Raw genomic sequence first — 11,538 nt, 5'->3', positions numbered from 1 at the left:
TCCATGATGAGTCCTCGATGTATCTTTATGGTGTGACTTGTGGTAACTAATGGCGACCGCATGCAGTAAAGTGGACATTCGTGCCTACAGAAAACTCGAGATTGCCACGGCGAGATAAAGTGAATTAATTTGCAATTTATTTGCAGCGACAACAGGTGTCTCCAGGTGCGATGTCCAAGGTATGATATGTTGCCTTTTCATATATAGTTATAAGTGTCACGGCTGTTGAAATGAGTGGACCAAGGAGCAGCGTGCGTAGAGTTCCACATTATATTTAATAGTGAAACTTACAACCAAAACAACAAAGAATATAACAAGCGTGCAGTATTGCAGTGCTCAAAGCAACTATACAAAAACAAGATCCCACAAACAACAGGTGGGAAAAGGCTGCCTAAATAAAATCCCCAATCAGAGACAACGATAGACGGCTGTGGAGGCGCACTGGAGACACAGTGCGTAGAACCGGAAAACATGGCACCTGAACGGTGACCAACTCCACACGGCTCCGCCAACCACCCCGTGTGCCTCCCCCCAAAAATGGAGGTTGCCTCCCAGGCTTTCGTTGTGGCCGCAAACCCCGGTGTCGTTGTTGTTGCTCCTTCGCTGCCTCCACCTGCTTCCATGACAGCTGCCTCTGATTGGGAACCACACCAGGCCAACCTACAAAAGGAAAAACTAGACTGCCCACCCATGTCACACCCTGACCTAACCAAATAGAGAAATAAAAGGATCTCTAAGGTCAGGGCGTGACAATAAGCTAGTTTGAATCAGAGTTCGATTGTTACTTCTGTAAATGAAAGTAAAAGCAAGCCTCTGGTGAAACCCATGTCAGAAAACATTTAATAAACAATATATGTAGACAAATTAAAAGGACAGTCTACTTGAACATAGCATACTATAGTTTATGGCCGCGATAGCATACTTTATAAATTCCCTTTCTGTAATGGTAGTCTTCGTCCTCCTCGTCTGAGGAGTAAGAAATGTCGGACCAAGATGCAGCGTGGTGAGTATCCATTTTAGTAGGAATACGTGAAACGAACGAACGAACGAACGAACGAACGACAATCCAGAAATAGTGAACACTCAACACAGGAACACTCAACACAGGAACACACAAACAGGAACAATCACCCACAAACCACAATACAAAACAGGCTACCTAAATATGGCTCCCAATCAGAGACAACGACAAACACCTGCCTCTGATTGAGGACCATATCAGGCCAAACACATAGAAATAGACAAACTAGACAAACAACATAGAATGCCCACTCAGATCACACACTGACCAAACAAAACATAGATACATACACAGCAAACTATGGTCAGGGCGTGACACTTTCAACTTCAATCAACGTTTCATTATCAACCAACTTTTACTCCGTGGAAAGTGACAGAACTGGTTGTAGCGCCTTGCCTAATGACGGAATAGGGCATGGTCTTTAGCCATAATGCATACTTTTATTTTATATTAAGAAAAAACGGCAACAAGCAAACACAAATTTACGTGGGGAATAAATCGCTTTATGGTCTTAATTTAATGTTAGGGTTAGGTATAAGGTTAGCAGCAGGGTTAAGATTAGGGTTAAAGTTAGAAATAAACAGCGTTTATGACTTTGTAGCTGTGGTAACTAGTGGCGACCTCATGCAGTAAAGTGGACATTCGTGTCTACCTACAGAAAACTTGATTGCCACGGCGAGAACGTGAATTAATTTGCTATTTATTTGCAGCGTCAACAGTTGTCTCCAGGTGCGATGTCCAAGGTATGATATGTTGCCTTTTCATATATAGTTATAAGCTAGTTCGAATCAGAGTTCGATTGTTACTTTAACTTCTGTAAATGAAAGTAAAAGCAAGCCTCTGGTGAAACCCATGTCAGAAAACATTTAATAAACAATATATGTAGACAAATTAAAAGGACAGTCTACTTTAACATAGCATACTAGCAAACTATATAAATTCCCTTTCAACTTCAATCAACATTTCATTATCAACCAACTTTTACTGCGTGGAAAGTGACAGAACGGATTTTAGTGCATTTCCTAATGACTGACTAATGCCTTTAGCCATAATGCATACTTTTGTTTCATATTAAGAAAAAACAGCAACAAACAAACATATTCAATACAAAGCAGTTACACAATAGAAATATAATATGTCTTGATGTATAGATCAAAACACTGTATTTAATAAAAATGGTAAACCTATTTGTGTTCAGATAGTGACTGGGCATAAATACTTAGAATTCTAGCCCAGGAAAAAGTTATCTTAAATTTACCAGCAGACAAACATACCTTATACAGTCAACACTGATTAAAAAAAATGTCGATCATCAATTCACCAGGACAGGGCACACAGGAACAGGGCTGCTAATACTATACATTTCCTTAATTCTTCATTTGGGTTCGGAAGTATGACACACAAATAACTGTGACCACAAAGAAAATCAAGATGTTTATGCTCAGAAAAATGTAATTGAGCCAATGGAGAGAATTGTCTTTTTTGATTTCTAAAAACAAGAGGAAAGTGTTTGTCACTGTCATGTCGAGTTGGGAAGTTATGTTATAGCTGGAATGCTAAGTAGGCCTGCAGTGCTTTTTTTTTGTAAACAGAGCAAACAAGTCATGTTGTATCAATACTTACTCTTTGGGACCAGTGTTGTCAACTTTGGGGCCAGTGTTGTCATCTGGCTGATGTCTTAGATAAGGAAAAGGAGAGATGGCTATGTTATAGAATTAACTTAAATGGTTTTATTTATTTAATCTATAGGGTATTGTAGATGCTACATGGTCCAGATCTATAGCCTAGACAATTCATTTTCTGTACTACATTTTCTGCCATTTCAAACGGGATCACTAGAAAATCTGATGCAGCATGTTTAAAATAAATAAAATACATACTGTACATCATGCTGACATGATGCCTGTTCAAAAACTTGGAAGGCTTTGAAACTTGCAGTCAATGAAGATTACTCTTTCACCACAAAATAACCTAATTTAAATGAACATGATAATACAAAAATGCAGTGGTGATGTAGGACACATACCATCAAAAATGTGAAGTGTGCCACCCTTCCCGAAAGTATTTTGAAAGTCACCGTCAATGTGGCACTGTGTGATGCAGGTTGGCATGGTGTCTTTTAAGGTCAGGTTTCTCAATGTTATGGAAGCAAAAGTGTTGGTGGAGCTCATGTTGACACGATGCTTAAAGGATTCTGCTTCTAGCAGATCACCTTGATCTTTGATGACCCATTTCATTCCACAAAATGTTATTTCCTCTTGATCTGAGGTAATGTTGCAATAGAGAGTTGCTGTTTCACCTACTATGTAAGCATTTTTCGAGGACCACTGGTTCACCCACACCCTAGCAGATGCAGGAACTAGGAGAGAACACAATGCATAGATAATGAGGGAGTTTGCTTTAAACCTCAAGTATTTATGTTAAAAAGTAGGACTTTCATAAATAATCTTCATTTAGAAATAACTTCCATTCTCTCAACCATAGCAATTTATCCTTATGATGGACAACAACAGTTGATTTAAGATATAATTTTAAAGTATTTTACCTTGGATTAACAACAAGATAAAAAAAATAAGTTTGCACATGATGCTGTAGATCGTTCTAGTCCCGACCAACTTGAAAATGAACAACCTATTTCCTGTAACTTCACTTTATAACGTAGATCAGTTAAAAAAAAAAAATGAACACAGGAAGATGACAAAAGCAAAAGAAAGGGAGCTACATAATCAAGTTCAGGGCACACACCCCCAAATGGTAACACTTCGTTTTAAATAAAACATATTACGTACTAATTTCGAGTTAAGTGGTCTATTTAGGATGTGAATGCCTTCATTATGTATTATTAGCCATTTAATAGTCCATATTTAAGTGTTTTCTCATTCACACATTACAAGTAATGTATTAACTGACCACCAGTCCTTAATAACCTCATTGTTAGCAATATTCAATTATTATTTATGGTTAGTATATTTACACAAGTAACAGACTCTTAGTATCCTGTCTCAATGTGGGACCTAACTGTTGGTTGGTCGAATGTTTGGTGGAGGTCTATTACCCTTTCATTTGCCAAATTTGCTGTTACTTTTTAAAATGTAGAGAGAGTGCAATGACCTGAAATTAGGGAACTTGCTTTTAAACATTTGAAGACTGAATTGGTACAAACCCTGAACTGTTTGTCCCACTGATGCCAGTTAAGGGACATATGCAGCTATAAATGGCTTTAATGTTCATATATATATATTTTTTTTTTCAGAGTACATCTTCAAATTACTTTTGTATCATATTGTTGATACTGTTAACACGAATTCCCTTTATCTTACAAGGTAAGGCACCCAATCTATTTTGTTCACTATGTTCTTAGAAAATGGTCTGATGGAATTAACATACCAAAATAATGTCGAACATCTCATTCGAAAATCATGGCCATTAATATGGAGTTGGTCCCCCCTTTTACTGCTATAACAGCTTCCACTCTTCTGGGAAGGCTTTCCACTAGATGTTGGAACATTGCTGCTATAACAGCCTCCACTCTTCTGGGAAGGCTTTCCACTAGATGTTGGAACATTTCTGCAGGGACCTTCCATTCAGCCACAAGGGCATTAGTGAGGTCGGGCACTGATGTTGGGCGATTAGGCCTGGCTCGCAGTCGGCGTTCCAATTCATCCCAAAAGTGTTCGATGGGGTTGAGGTCAGGGCTATGTGCAGGCCAGTTAGCTTCTTCCACACCGATCTCAACAAACCATTTCCGTATGGACTTAGCTTTGTGCTGGTGGCATTGTCATGCTGAAACAAGAAAGGGCCTTCCCCAAACTGTTGCCTCAAAGTTGGAAGCACACATCTGGAATGTCATTGTATACTGTAGCGTTAAGAATTCCCCTCACTGGAACTAAGGGGCCTAGACCAAACCATGAACAACAGCCCCAGGCCATTATTCCTCATCCACCAAACTTTAAGTTGACACTATGCATTCGGGCAGGTCGTGTTCTCCTGGCATCAGCCACACCCAGATTAGTCAGTCGGACTGCCAGATGGTAAAGTGTGATTCATCACTCCAGAGAACGTGTTTCCAATGGCGGCAAGCTTTTTACCACTCCAGCCGACGCTTGGCATTGAGCATGGTGATCTTAGGCTTGTGTAAGGCTGCTCGGCCATGGAAACCCATTTCATGAAGCTCAGTTCTTGTACTGACGTTGCTTCCAGAGGCAGTTTGGAACTCGGTAGTGAGTGTTGTAACCAAGGACAGACAATGTTTACGCGCTACGCGCTTCAGAACTCAGCGGTCGTTCTGTAAGCTTGTGAGGCCTACCACTTCGCGGCTGAGCTGTTGTTGCTCCTAGACGTTTCCACTACTTACAGTTGACCGGGGCAGCTCTAGCAGAAATTTGACGAACTGACTCGTTGGAAAGGTGGCATCCTATGATGGTGCCACGTTGAAAGTCCCTGAGCTCTTCAGTAAGGTCATTCTACTGCCAGTGTATGTCTATAGAGTTTGCATGGCTGTGTGCTCGATTTTATACACCTATCAGTAAAGGGTGTGGCTGAAATAGCCAAATCCACTAATTTGTGTCGGCATACTTTTCTATATGTAGTGTATATTACACATCTGTTAGCACATCATAAATGTCACATCATAGCGCATTGTAATTAGGCTACTGTGCAGTTGGGCTGTGGTGACATCAAGGTTAGAGTGCTGGGCTGGTTTGAATCTCACAGCTGATGCGGAATTCTGACTGGAGTGAGCCGGTAACCGGAAGGTTGCAGGCATCAATATCACAGGTGCTACCTATTGGAAGTTATGGCCTTGAGCAAGGCACTTAAATATACACTGATTACATTAACATACAAAACAGGCCGGCTTCCTGCCTACAGACATCATAATCAAGATAACAGAATTTGCCAAGACTGCCATTATTGAGTCTTCCCAATTCAAATAAAATGTTATTCGTCACATGCTGTGTAGACTAACTGTAACGGCAGTCTAGCTCTTCCTCCTCGGACGAGGAGAGGCGAGAAGGATCGGAGGACCAATGTGCAGCGTGGTAAGTTTCCATGATTTAATAACACGAAAACAAGACACTATACAAAATAACAAACAAACTAACCGTCACAGTCCCGTGTGGCACAAACACTGACACAGGAAACAACCACCCACAATCCCCAACACAAAACACGCCACCTATATATGATTTTCAATCAGGGACAACGATTGACAGCTGCCTCTGATTGAGAACCATATTAGGCCGAACACAGAAACAGACAAACTAGACACACAACATAGAATGCCCACCCAGCTCACGTCCTGACCAACACTAAAACAAGCACAACATATAAGAACTCTAGTCAGGACGTGACACTAACAGTGAAATGCTTACTTAAGGTCCTTCCCAACAACGCAGAGAGAAAGAAAATTAAGAAATAATAGAGAAGTAATAACACTTAATAATAAATACAAAGTAATGATAATTCTGCTATACACGGGGTACCAGTCGATGTGCAGAGATACGTGGTAATTGTGGTAGATATGTACAGTGCCTTCAGAAAGTATTCACACCCCTTGACTTTTTCCACATTTTGTTGTGTTACAACCTGAATTTAACATGGATTTAATTGAGATTTTGTGTCACTGGCCTGCAGACAATACCCCATAAACTCAAAGTGGAATTCTGTTTTTTGAAATTTTAAATAATGAAATAATGAAAAGCTGTCAATAAGTAGAAGAATTTTTAAAAGATTAATGTGCAAATATTATACAATCCAGGTGTGCGAAGCGCTTAGAAACTTACCCAGAAAGACTCACAGTTGTAATGGTTGCCAAATATGTATTGAATCAGGGGGTTAAATACTTATCTTATTGAGATGTATTATTGTTTTATTTTTCATAATTAATTTACAAATGTGCAAATTTTTCTTCCACTTTGACATTACAGGGTATTTTGTGTAGATCTTTGACAAAAAAATGACAATTAAATACATTTTAATACCACTTTGTAACACAACAAAATTTGGAAAAGGTCAAGGGATGTGAATACTTTCTGAAGGCACAGTACATATAACTAAGAATAAAGCGACTAGGCAAAACAATCAACAGTAGCAGCAGTGTATGTTATTAGTCAAAAGAGAGTGCAAAAAGGGTCAATGCAGATAGTTAAATATTTAACCAGCTACACAGACTAACTATTTAGCAGTCTTATGGCTTGGGGGTATAAGCTGTTCAGGATCCCGCTGGTTCCAGACTTGTTGCATTGGTACCACTTGCCTTGCGGTAGCAGAGAGAACAGTCTATAACTTGGGTGGCTGGAGTCTTTGACCATTTTTAGGGCCTTCCTCTGATACAGCTTGGTGTAGAGGTCCTGAATGGCAGGGAGCTCGGCCCCAGTGATGTACTGGGCTGTACGCACTATCCACTGTAGTGCCTTGCGGTCGGATGCCAAGCAATTGCCATACCAAGCGGTGATGCAGCCAGTCAAGATGCTGTCAATGGTGCAGCTGTATAATTTTTTGAGGATCTGAAGGCCCATGCCAAATTTTTTCAGCCTCCTGAGAGGGAAGAGTGCCCTCGTCATGAATGTGTTGGTGTGTGTGGACCATGATAGATCCTTTGTGATGTGGACTCTGAGGAACTTGAAGCCCTTGACCTGCTCCACTACAGCCCCGTCGATGTGAATGGGGTCTGCTCAGTCCTTTGTTTCCTGTACTCCACAATCATCTCCTTTGTCTTGCTGACATTGAGGGAGAGGTTGTTGTTCTGGGACCACACTGAAAGGTCTCTGACCTCCTCCCTGTAGGCTGACTCATCGTCGCTAGTGATCAGGCCTAACACCGTTGTGTCGTCAGCAAACTTAATGATGGTTTTGGAATCGTGTGCGACCATGGAGTCGTGAGTGAATAACGAGTAAAGGAGGGGACTAAGCATGCATCCCTGAGGGGCCTGTAGGTGTTCCTCTGGTCCAAGTGGGAGAGTGCAGTGTGGAGTGCAATAGAGATTGCGTTATCTGTGGATCTGTAGGGGCAGTATGTGAATTAGAGTGGGTGATGGTGTTGATGTGAGCCATGACCGGCCTTTCAAAGCATTTTATGGTTACAGATGTGAGTGCTGCGGGGCGATACTCATTTAGACAGGTTACCTTGGCGTTCTTAGGCACAGGCACAATGGTGGTCTGCTAGAAACATGTAGGTATTACAGACTGGGTCAGGGGCAGGTTGAAATTGTCAGTGAAGACACTTGCCAGCCAGTCAGCACATGCTCTGAGTACTCGTCCTGGTAATCTCTCTGGTCCTGCGGCCTTGTGATTGTTAACCTGTTTAAAGATCTTACTCACATTGGCTACGATGAGCGAGATCACACAGTTGCCCGGAACAGCTGTTGCTGTCATGCATGTTTCAGTGTTTCTTGCCTCGAAGCGAGCATAGAAGGCATTTAGTTTATCTGGTAGGCTTGCGTCACTGGATAGCTCGCGGCTAGGTTTCCTTTGTAATCTGTGATAGTTTGCCCGCTCTGTCACATCCGACGAGCGTCAGAGCCATAGTAGTAGGATTCGATCTTAGTCCTGTATTGCCACTTGCCTGTTTGATGGCTTGTCAGATGTTGTTGCGGGATTTCTTATAAGCGTCCGGATAAGGGACCCGCTCATTAACAACACCCTCCCTTGAGGGTGTTGCTCACATTATGAAGAATCAATAATGGCATTGCTGGCAGATTTGAATTGATATTTTGTAAGCAGGAAGTCGGCCCATTATGTATGATGATTTTATCTTGCTGATTGTACCTTTAACCCCTAACCTAAATTACAGTACAATTAATTGTTATTCCCAACATTGTGTGTTATTGATATGATACTGTGATACTTCTTACTGTAAGAAATGTAGACATACACTTAGAAAAAACATATAGTGGGAAACAGTCAATACTGTTTCATGTTACATGTAAAACTCTAACTGAAATCTCAATTATGTTTTATTTGATTTCTAGGCTCTGAAATGCATTTGGCTAAGGCATATTTTGAGGTATCTTGCACAAATAATGCAAAAGAAGAAATGTGCAATTCCACCACAGCCTGTGGATGGAATGGTTTCCTGAAACAAGTGCAATTTATTTGCTCTAAAGTTTGGAACGGTAAGAAGCTCATCTACTACCTGTCCCATCTGTAGATTAGTTAAAATGCATTATGTCACCTGGGACATACTTTTTTTCAAATAAGTAGGAATGTGCATTATGCATTTTGGTCTTAAAATGAATCATAGGGTGTTATAACTACTTGTGTAGAGTTTGTTATGAGTTGTCATGACAGGTTATATGAAGTGATATATGCACTACCCATACTGAAAAATATTTACATGTACAAGGCCTTCAGAAAATCTTCATACTCTTGACCTATTACACATTTCCTTGTGTTACAGCCTGAATTACATAATTACATAATTATTCACACACCTGGGTCAATACATAATTATTCACACACCTGAGTCAATACTTTGTAGAAGCACTTTTGGCAGCGATTACAGCTGTGAGTCGTTCTATGTAAGTCTCTAAGAGCTTTCCACACTTGGATTGTGCAACATTTGCCCATTATTACTTTTGGTTGTTGATCATTGCTAGACAACCATTTTCAGGTCTTGCCATACATTTTTAAGTAGATTTAAGTCAAAACTGTAACTGTTTTCTTGGTAAGCAACTCCAGCATAGATTTGGCCTTGTGTTTTAGGTCGTTCTCCTGCTGAAAGGTCAATCTCCCAGTGTCTGGTGGAAACCAGACTGAACCAGGTTTTCTTCTAGGTTTTTGCCTGTGCTTAGCTCCATTCTATTTTTTTTATCCTGAAAAACTCCCCAGTTCTTAATAATTACAATCATACCCATAACATGATGCAGCCGTAGCACACCCACCCGTAGCATGCGCTCCAGCAAGCATATCTCACTGGTCATCCCCAAAGCCAACAGCTCATTTGGCCGCCTTTCCTTCCGGTTATCTGCTTCCAGTGACTGGAACGAATTGCAAAAATCGCTGAAGCTGGAGCGCATGCTACGGAAGCTACATTTCAAGCTGAAGCTACATTTCCCTCACTAACTTTAAACATCAGCTATCTGAGCAGCTAACCGTTCGCTGCAGCTGTACATTGTTGTCACGAGAATTTTCAATCCCAATGACGATAACTAAACAATTATTTAAGCTTTGACCAATCCCCAAGGTTTGTAAGACCCTGGGTTTAATAATAATTAGGCAAACACTCAGCTTCTGCAAAAGGGCCGTAAGGTTTATTCAGAGAGCGTTCTAAAGTAAAAAATGCAAAGACATGTCATTTTATAACTCCCACCCCCCCACCTACTTACACGCACACACAGACACACAAACAGTAGGTGGGATGTATCTTTCCCCACAGTCCACATTCCTCGTTTATCACTACCAAGCTGGCAGTTCCATGCCGTTCCCTCCCTCCCTAGATTAGAGGGACCTTGACAGGGTCTCTTTCCTGTCGTAAGTTTAGTATAGTTCAATTGTCCTCTGTGTTTTCTTAGTCACACATTTCTCTCCTTTAACTTGTCTCGACCAAACCTTATTGGACTTTAGTCTATCACTCCAATTCATTTTACTTTACATAATCTAATAATTACGTTAGTCTAATTATTCTTATACATGTTACATAATCTAATAATTACATTTCAGGGTGGAATTCTTTGGTCATTACTTTAAACATATAAATTCCCTTAACAATAGTCCATCTGTAAATAACCCAACCAATCTACCGACCTCATCCCCAAATTGTTTTTATTTACTTTTACCTGCTCTTTTGCACACCAGTATCATTACTTGCACATCATCATCTGCGCATCTATCACGCCAGAGTTAATCTGCTAAATTGTAATTACTTTGCTACTATGGCCTATTTATTGCCTTACCTCCTCACACCATTTGCACACACTGTATATAGATTTTTTTTTCTCTATTATGTTATTGACTGTACGATTGTTTATTCCATGTGTAACTCTGTGTTTTTGTTTGTGTCGCACTGCTTTGCTTTATCTTGGCCAGGTCGCAGTTGTAAATGAGAACTTGTTCTCAACTTGCCTATCTGGTTAAATAAAGGTGAAATAAAAAAATAAAAAAATAAAAGCCACCACTATGCTTGAAAATATTGAGTGTTACTCAGTAATGTGTTATATTGGATTTTATTTGTTGCCTTGTTGCAAACAGGATGCATGTTTTGGAATATTATTATTTTTCACTCAATTAGGTTAGTGTTGTGGAGTAACTACAATGTTGTTGATCCATCCTCAGTTGTCTCCTATCACAGCCATTAAACGATGTAACTGTCACCATTGGCCCCATGGCGAAATCCCTGAGCGGTTTCCTTCCTCTTCAGCAATTGAGTTAGAAAGGACACCTGTATCTTTGTAGTGACTGGGTGTATTGATAACCTTCCAAAGTGTAATTAATAACTTCACCATGCACAAAGGGATATTCAATGCCTTTTTATTTTTTATCCATCTACCAATAGGTGCCTTCTTTTTGAGGCATTGAAAA

General features: G+C 40.3%; 1 long non-coding RNA gene across 2 annotated transcripts; it reads right to left on the bottom strand.

Annotated features, from left to right (window-relative positions):
- Nucleotides 1-256: 256 nt before the first annotated feature.
- Nucleotides 257-3,668, bottom strand: LOC129838043 (uncharacterized). Of its 2 annotated transcripts, XR_008756817.1 has the most exons (4): nucleotides 3,567-3,668; nucleotides 3,048-3,380; nucleotides 2,645-2,698; nucleotides 257-2,510 (listed from the first exon to the last, which is right to left on the bottom strand). It is a non-coding gene; the product is annotated as an uncharacterized LOC129838043 (long non-coding RNA). The 2 variants fall into 2 exon arrangements; XR_008756816.1 differs by having other exon boundaries at nucleotides 1,866-2,698.
- Between the last annotated feature and the right edge of the window lie 7,870 nt (nucleotides 3,669-11,538).

Source organism: Salvelinus fontinalis, chromosome 38, assembly GCF_029448725.1.
Source record: "Salvelinus fontinalis isolate EN_2023a chromosome 38, ASM2944872v1, whole genome shotgun sequence".
Lineage (NCBI taxonomy): Eukaryota > Metazoa > Chordata > Actinopteri > Salmoniformes > Salmonidae > Salvelinus > Salvelinus fontinalis.
The sequence above is the reverse complement of the archived record's forward strand: the minus strand, read 5'-3'. Positions and strand labels throughout refer to the sequence as shown.